At 39.4% G+C, this 8,877-nt stretch overlaps 1 pseudogene; it reads right to left on the reverse strand.

The window, feature by feature from the left end:
• Nucleotides 1-782: 782 nt before the first annotated feature.
• LOC129062108 (ER membrane protein complex subunit 2-like) lies at nt 783-6,798 on the reverse strand (annotated as a pseudogene).
• Between the last annotated feature and the right edge of the window lie 2,079 nt (nt 6,799-8,877).

Raw genomic sequence — 8,877 nt, forward strand, 5'->3', positions numbered from 1 at the left:
AACCTGAAATGTAACAGTATCCATATAATAGGGATACCAGAAGGAGAAGAAGAGGAGGAAGGGATAGAGAACCTGTTTGAAAATTAATGCTGGAAAACTTCCCTAATTGGAGGACAGTAAAAGTCACACAAGTCCAGGAAGCACAGAGGGTTCCATTCAAGAGCAACCCAATGAGGCCCACTCCAAGACACATCATCATTAAAATGGCAAATATCAAAGACAAACAGAGAATAAAGGAAGCAAGGAATCAAGGAAGCAAGGAATAAAGGAAGCAAGGGGGAAACAGGTAATAACATAGAAAGGAGCCCTAACACAGCTAGCAGCTGACTTCTCAACAGAACACTGCAAGCCAGAAGGGAATGGCAAGAAATATTCCAAGTAATGAAAAGCAGAGGCCTGCAACCAAGACTGCTCTATCCAGCAAGGCTCTCCATTAAAATGGAAGGCAAAATAAGGAGTTTCCCAGACAAAAGAGTCTAAAAGAATACACCTCCACCACACCAACATTGCAAGATATGCTGAAGGGACTGCTTTAGGAAGATGAAGAAAAAGAGTGAAAGAGAGGGGAACACAGGTACAAGGGGAAAAATTAATAAGTACCTATCAATAATAACTTTAAATGTACATGGATTAAATGCTCCAATCAAAAGACATAGGGTAGCTGAGTGGATAAGAAAACATGACCCGCACATAGTAAGTTAGAGACCAATAAATTCAACTGAGCTGTTGTGAAATCTAATGTGAAAGGGCCTGTGAAACCTTAAAACTAAGAGTTACAGTGTTTACAACGTGTCTTTGACTAGTGAAAGGGAGTATTTGGTTTCCTTCTTATTTCAAACTACAAACTGATAAACTGTTATTTGATTAGCTGCCCAATGAACATATTTCATATCATTGCTTTTGGTCAGAAGCATTATAACTTGCATGCACTTAAACCCAAACAAAGCTCTCATATTTTTGTTGAACAGTTGTAATGCATGTGCAAAAATATTTCCCGAAAGTCAAGATTTTCAAGTCTACCTTGGTCATGTTAAATTTCAGCATCCTGCTGACAGCACCCCTAGATCTGGCAGGGTGTTCTGTGGGTTTGTCACCGTAAGTTCCTCAAAACAAAAGGCTTCTTTGTATAGTTGTGTTCATCTATAGTTCTTGCCATGCTTTTTGGTTCCCAACCAATTGTTCTAAATACTAATTCAAGTTTATCCTGAACAGCATCCACATTTGCCCTGGGGCTTTAAAAATTTCTTTATTTTTCAATTACAGTTGCCAATCAATGTTTTATTAGTTTCAGCTGTACATAATAGTGGTTGGATAGTTATATAATTTACAAAGTGACCACCCTGATAAGTCTTGCACCCACCTGACAACATATATAGTTATTGCAATACTATTTACTATATTCCCTAAGTTGTACTTTACATCTCTGTGACTATTTCATAACAGCCAATTTGCATTTCTTATTCTCTTCACCTTTTTTACCCAACCTCCCCAAAATCCCCTCCCATATGGCAACCATCAGTTTGTTCTCTGTATTTATGAGTTTGCTTTTTTCTTGCTTGTTCATTTATTTTGTTTTTCAGATCCACATATAAGTGAAATCATATGGTACTTGTCTTTCTCTGCCGAAACTATTTCATTTAGCATAATACCCTCTAGGTCCACCCATGTTTAGCAAATGGTAAGACTTATTCTTTTTTATGACTAATATTCCATTGTATATATGTACCACCTCTCCTTTATCCATTCCTCTTCTCATTAGAACATTTGATTCATTTACATAGGTATGTAGTTAATGCTATTTTATTAACTGTTTTCTGATTTTTTTAGTTCCTCTCTTTTCCTTTCTATTCTCTTGCTCTCTTCTCTTGTATGTTGATGACACTCTGTACTATTGTATTTGGAGTCCTTTCTCTTTATTTCTTGCATAACTCTTGTAGATTTTTGGTTTGTGGTTATCACATGCTTCATATATACCAAGCTATCTTTATAACAGTTTAAGTTGGTCATCATTTAAGTTCTATAATCACATCTTTAAATCACCCCTCCATGTTTGTTTCTGTCATTATTTTATTTCTTTTGTATATGTATTTGTGTATATCCTTTAATTTATTATTGATCTTCCTACTGTTGCTTTTTAATCTTTATACTAACTTTAGTGTTGGTTTACCCACTGCTTTTATTATGTGTTTGCCTTTGCGGAGTTTATTTTCTTTGCAATATTTTCTTACTCATACTTTCTTCTTCTTAGTGAAGTCCCTTTCACATTTCCTGTAACACTAGCTTGGTGGTGATGAACTCTTTCAGCTTTTTCTTGTCTAGGAAGCTCTCTACCTGTTCTTCAATTATAAATGATAGCCTTGCTGGGTAGAGTAATCTTTTTTGTAGCTCCTTACTTTTCATTACTTTGAATATTTTGGGCCAATTCCTTCTGGCCTGTGAAGTTTCTGTTGAGAAATCAGTTGACAGTCTTGTGGGTGGTCCCTTGCAGGTAACTAGCAGTTTGCTTTTCTTTTACTGCTTTTACGAGTCTTCATCTTTAACCTTTGGCATTTACATTATAATGTGTCTTGGTATGGTCCTCTTTGGTTTCATCTTGTTTGGGATTCTTTGCAGTTCCTGAACTTATGTCTATTTTCTTCTCCAGGTTAGGGAAATTTTCAGTTATTATTTCTTCAAATAATAAGGGGTTTTCAATCCCTTATTCTCTCTCTCCTCCTTCTGGTACCCCAATGATGCAAATGTTGTTACACTTAATGTTATCCCTGAGGTCCCTTAAACTATCCTCATTTATTTAAATTCTTCTTTTCTTTTTGCTACTCTGATTGGGTATTTTTCACTACCTTGTCTTCTAAATTGCCAGTTTGATCCTCTGCTTCATCTCATCAGCTATTGATCACATCTAATGAATGCTTCATTTTGGTTATTGTTTTCTTCATTTCTGACTGGTTCTTTTTTATGTTTTCTATATCCTTTTTAAATGTTTCCTATCTCTTTGTTAAAATTCTCATTGAGATAATCTATTCTTCTCCTAAGTTCACTGAGTATCCTTATAACCAGTGTTTTTTTAAGTGACTTTTTAAAAAATATTTTATTATTTATTTATTTTTAGAGAGACAGGAAGAGGGAGGAAAGCATCAGTGCATTGCTTCCCACATGCCACCAACAGGGGACCTGGCCTGTGATCCAGGCATTTGCCCCGACTGAGAATCAAACTGATGACCTCTTGGTCTGTTGGATGATGCTCAACACACTGAGCCACATCAGTCAGGGCATAACCAGTGTTTTGAATTTTACATCTGGTAAATTGCTTGCCTCCATTTTGTTGAGTTCTTTTTCTGGGAGTTTTGTCTTATTCTTTCATTTGAGACGTGTTTCTTTGTCTTCTCATTTTGACTGCCTCCTTGTATTTGTTTCTATGTATTAGGTAGAACTGCTATATCTCCAAGTCTTGGCAGAGTGATCTTACGTACTAGGTGTTTTGTGGGGCTCAGTGGTGCAGTTTCCCTGTTCACTTGACCTGGGTGCTCCAGGAGTGTCCCTTAAGTGGGTTTTGTGTGCTCTCCTGTTGGAGTTGAGCCTTGATTGCTGTTGGCGCAGAGTGTGTGGGGATCTACTCCCAGGCTGACTGAGAAGGCTAGTCATGGCTACAGCAAACAAGGTGTTATGCAGGATCTGACTTCACGAAGCCAGACTCCCTTTAGCAGGGCTGTGGTGTGTGACAAGTCCACTTTTTGCATGTGTCATTTGTGGCACTAATTGGGTGGTGCTCTGTGTGGTCTGAATCTGGTCACAGGTATGTTAATTCTGGGGACTCTTGGGAGGGGCTCCAGTGCAGGCCAAGGTCAGCTGCAACCTGTATCCAGCTGTGAACCACCTAGCGGAAGCTACAAAGTGATCTGAAGTTGGTAGCTGCCTGTGCTGGGCTTGGAGTGGTGCCTGGGAGCAGTTATGTGGTGAATTGAGGCCAACTGCCATAGTGACAGGCTTGGGGCCCCTTAGCAAGATGTGCAGGGCATGCCTAGACCAGCCACTGCTTGTTTGGGGTTTGCAGACCTTTGAGAGATTTTAGGAAAGTCTTCAGCATGGGCTCAGGCTGGCAGCTTGTATGGATTAGCTTTTGAAAGAGTGTCAGGGTACATAAATTAGATGAGGTGGGGCCTCAGAGAAACACTAGAATGGGGGTGAGGGCAGTGTTAAACAGATTGGTGAAGACTCGTATTTGGTGCTCACTTGCACCTGCAGGCTGAGTGGTGGAGGGCTCAACAAAGAAACAATGGGAACTGCTAGTATTTTACTTTCTTAGAGAGCTTCCCCTCCAGCTTTCATCCTGAAGTTAAATAATTCATTTCCTCCCTGTATGTTCTTGATGCTTTTTGAGCTGCTGTCCCTTCTCTGGAGCTCAGAGCAAGTGTTTGTAAACAAGTGAGTCTATGCTTGCGCCCTTTAAGGGGATGCCTGGGTCTGCAGTAGCTGTCTGTCTCACCTGGACTGAGTCCCTGCTGATATGCAGACGAGCAAGCTGCTGTGGGAACTCCTCTTTGGGCACTGGTGCTCTGGGCTGCGAGTTCAATGTGGGGTTGGGACACCTCACTTCTCATTGGGGACATCCACAGCTGACATATCTCCCTCATTTTTTAAATGCCACACATGGGTGTGGGACCAGTCTGGTTCTCATCTCTGCCCCTCCAACCAGTCTCCATATGGTTTCTTCTTTATCTCCTTAATTATAAGGGTTCTCTTCAGCTAGTCTTCAAGTCGTTCTTCAGGATGGTTGTTCTATAATCTAGCTGTCGTTTTGATATGGTTGTTTGAAGAGGTGTGCACAGTGTTTACCTGTTCTGCCCCCTTGACTGGAAGCCTCCCCTGGGGCTTTTTGACTGTCAATTTTATTTTTCTTGCAGCAGTATCAATTGGATCTTCTTGTAAAATTGGGTCATATGGCTACATCCCATCAATGTATCTCTACGTGGCATCAGATTTCCCTTGACCCTGACTGCCAGGAAACTTCAACTCCTGAATTCAAAACAATACCAAGGCATACTGACCTTAGCCCAGGGCTACAATCATTGCCTTCCACAAGCATATTCACTAATTAACTCTTCGATTTCTACCATATAAACACTATATCAGGAATTTTCTTTCCTTTTTCTCATTTCATCTCTCATTTCTTTCCAAGTAATATTGTAAAGCTCTGAGGTCTTTGCCATTTTTCTAGAATCTACAGGCAGCTAGGTGAGAGGGTGAAGAGACCCATTTTTTCTTTGAGTGCCAAGGGCCAGTTACTGAAAATTTCATGTCATGAAATTTTTCATTTCAATTTCATTTCCGGTGGTGCACAGCACTGGACGTGTTCTACCTCTGGTTCATGCCCATTGTCTCACTGCCTGATAGAAATTGTTTAAACTTCATTAAACCTCAAGACAATGCTGAGTTGAAAAAAACTTAGAGGTCACACTTACTATTCTCATTTTACAGCTGAGAAAGTTGAGGTCCACAGAGGTAAAGTGACTTGATTGAAGAAGCCCAATAGTTTATGGCAGAAATAATGCTAGGACCTGGGACTCTAAAAGCACAAAAGCATTCCTTTCCTGGCACCATCTTCTTTTGAGGCAAGAGAGTAAGAAGCTAGGAAAATTCCTGAGCAAGTAGAATGAGGAAACCAAGACAAGATAATTAAGCAAGGCCAAATAATTTGAACAATTCACAGACAACTAGTGAATCACAAGACCTTATCTTCCCTAACCAAGGACACTTGAGAACAAATGGGTTATACTTCTCCCTGACAAGAAAATAAATAGCTGAAATCACCCTGGTCAGTGCCCTGGCCTGGTATCTCAGTCAGTTAGAGCATCATCCCCATATGCTAAGGTTGTGGGTTCAATTTCCAGTCAGGGGACATACAAGAATCAACCAATGAATGCATAAATAAGTGGAACAACAAATTGGCATTTCTTTCTCTCTTCCTTCCTTCCTCTCTCTCTAAAAATCAATAAACAAAAATTTTAGCCCTGACCAGGGTGGCTCAGTTAGTTGGGTGTTGTCCCTCTGGGTGAAAGGTCGCCAGTTCAATATCTGGTCAGGGCACATGTCTGGGTCGCGGGTTTTGTCCCCAGTTAGGGTGATAGGAGTGGCAACCAGTTGATGTTTCTCTCACATCAATGTTTCTCTCCCTCTCTTTCTCCCTCCCGTCCCCTCTCTATAAAAATAAGTAAATAAAATCTTTAAACAATGTTTATGTATGTTCAAACCTATAAAGAATTAAAAAACTAAAAATCACCTTGGTCAGTAAGATAAAGGACAGAGGACCAACAATTAATGCCGTTTGTGTCAGCCAAACCCAGGAACAGATGAAGTCAGCGAGCAAGTACCAAAAACCCAGTTAGAGCCAGAGAGACCCAAGACAAAAGTAAAACAATAGAACCCACCAAAGAATAATCCCAAACTCCCCTATGTATTCATTTTGATGTGTCAACATATATAAAACACACCTAGAAAGATGATGACTATTCTGCTGAAACTCTCCCCTAAGATTCTTACCTGCGGAAGAGAAATAAAAACCCTCAGGACAAAGACCCAGTATTGGCTCTCTCTGGAGAATGTCCATGCCTTTTCTCGGGCAAGAACTTTTCACTTTACTTCTCCTAAACTCAAAAGGGTCCCCATGAGATTTGCAACAAGGGGGACAATGGGCGGCAGCAACTCATCCAGGTTTACCTTCTGAACCTGTCTCCACAGCCCCCTTTTTCTCTGACTTTCCAGTAGGCTAAAAGCATCCCCACCTTGGCTCACTTCTGTCATTGTGACCTTTACTCCCCAGTGAGCTAACAGCTGCCCCATCTTGGCTCACTTCTTTCCTATAATGTTTCTATGGAGCCAAAGCAAAGCACCACCTAGGCTCTCTCCTGTTGCTTCTCCTAATCCTTCCTTTGTTTCACTGTCCCCAGCTTTAATAAATGTACTCACAAAATCTCCTGGACTTGCATAAAATCTTTGCTGCATAAAGTCGAGAACCCACACACTATAGGCCAGCCTGAGGCAGACCTGTTCAAGGCCTGGTCCCCATCTGGTGACATTTTCTCTAAAGAATTTCTAAAATTATAATCTTGTGATCATTTTTTCTTTTTTATTTTTTTATTAACTTTTTTTATTTTTTTATTAACTGTTTTTATTTTTTTTATTGTTCAAATACATTTGTCTCCATTTTCCTGTCACCACTTTCCCCTGCCCCACCCACCTCCACCTCCCACCCTCAATTCTTCCCTACTTTGGTTTTGTTCATGGGCCCTTTATACATGTTCCTTGACTTGACCCTTCTTCTTCTTTTCCCTGTTACCTCCCCCCACTTCCCCTCTCATTATTGTCAGTATGTTTTTTCTTTCAATGTTGCTGATTATATTTTTCTTGCTTGTTTTGTTGATTAGGTTCCACTTATAGGTGAGATCATATGGTGTTTGTCTTTCACCCCCTGGCTTATTTCTCTTAGCATAATGTTCTCCAGTTCCATCCATGCTGTCATGAAGGGTAGTAGTTCAAGACAAGGTTGGGTCCACTTTCACCACTTCTATTCAACATGGTATTGGAAATCCTAGCTACAGCAATCAGACAAGAAAAAGAAATAAAAGGCATCCAAATGACAAAGGAGGAAGTAAAACTGTCATTGTTTGCAGATGACATGATAGTATACATAGAAAACCCCATAGATTCCACCAAAAGACTACTTAATCTAATAAGTGAATTTGGCAAAACAGCAGGATACAAAGTCAATATTCAGAAATTGAAGGCATTTTTATACACCAACAATGAAATATCAGAATCAGAAATCAGGAAAAAAATCCCATTTGCTATATTTGCTATAGCAACAAGAAAAATAAAGTACCTAGGAATAAACTTAACCAATGAGGTAAAAGGCCTGTACTCTGAAAACTACAGAACACTGAAGAAAGAAATTACAGAAGACACAAATAAATGGAAGCATATACCATGTTCATGGATTGGAAGACATCATCAAAATGTCCATGCTACCCAAAGCAATTTATAGATCCAATGCAATCCCTCTTAAAATACCAATGATGTATTTCACAGATACAGAACAAACATTTCAAAAATTTATATGGAACCATAAACGACCCCAAATAGCTGCAGCAATTTTGAGAAAGAAGAACAAAGTAGGAAGGATCACAATACCTGACATCAGACGATATTACAAGGCCACTGTAATCAAAACATTCTGGTACTGACATAAAAACGGACACATACATCAATGGAACAGAATAGAGAGCCCAGAACTTAACCCAGTACTCTATGGTAAATAAATATTCAACAAAGGGGAAAGAAGCATAAAACGTAGTAAAAATAACTTCTTCAAAAAATGGCATTGGGAGATCTGGACAGCTACATGCAAAAAAATGAAACTCAACCACCAACTTCCACCATACAAATAAATAAACTCCAGATGGATAAAAGACTTAAATGTAAGTCGCAACACCATAGAAGTCCTAGAGGAGAACATAGGCAGGAAACTTTCAGATACTCCATGCAGCAATATTTTTACTGCTATGTCCCCTAGAGCAAGGGACATAAAGGAAAGAATAAACAAATGGGACCTCATCATATTGTCATTCTTAATGTCAGTCCTTTTATCCTGAGTCATAATAAAGTGACTTGCCTGACTTAAACTCTAACCAAACTTGGATGTATGATATTTTGGACAAGTGAAATGTAGCTTTGTTTCCAAATTTAAACTTACAATTGAATCATATCAAGATACAATGATGAATTGTTTTCTTTATTTTTCAGAGTTACTGACCTTAAACACCAATTTGATTATTTCCATGGTCTTGAGAATTCCTGACAATGCAAAAGAGAGGCTCTCCCTAA

Source organism: Pteronotus mesoamericanus, unplaced genomic scaffold (genome assembly GCF_021234165.1).
Source record: "Pteronotus mesoamericanus isolate MK-2021 breed Mesoamerican mustached bat unplaced genomic scaffold, CSHL_Meso_final scaffold_705, whole genome shotgun sequence".
NCBI lineage: Eukaryota > Metazoa > Chordata > Mammalia > Chiroptera > Mormoopidae > Pteronotus > Pteronotus mesoamericanus.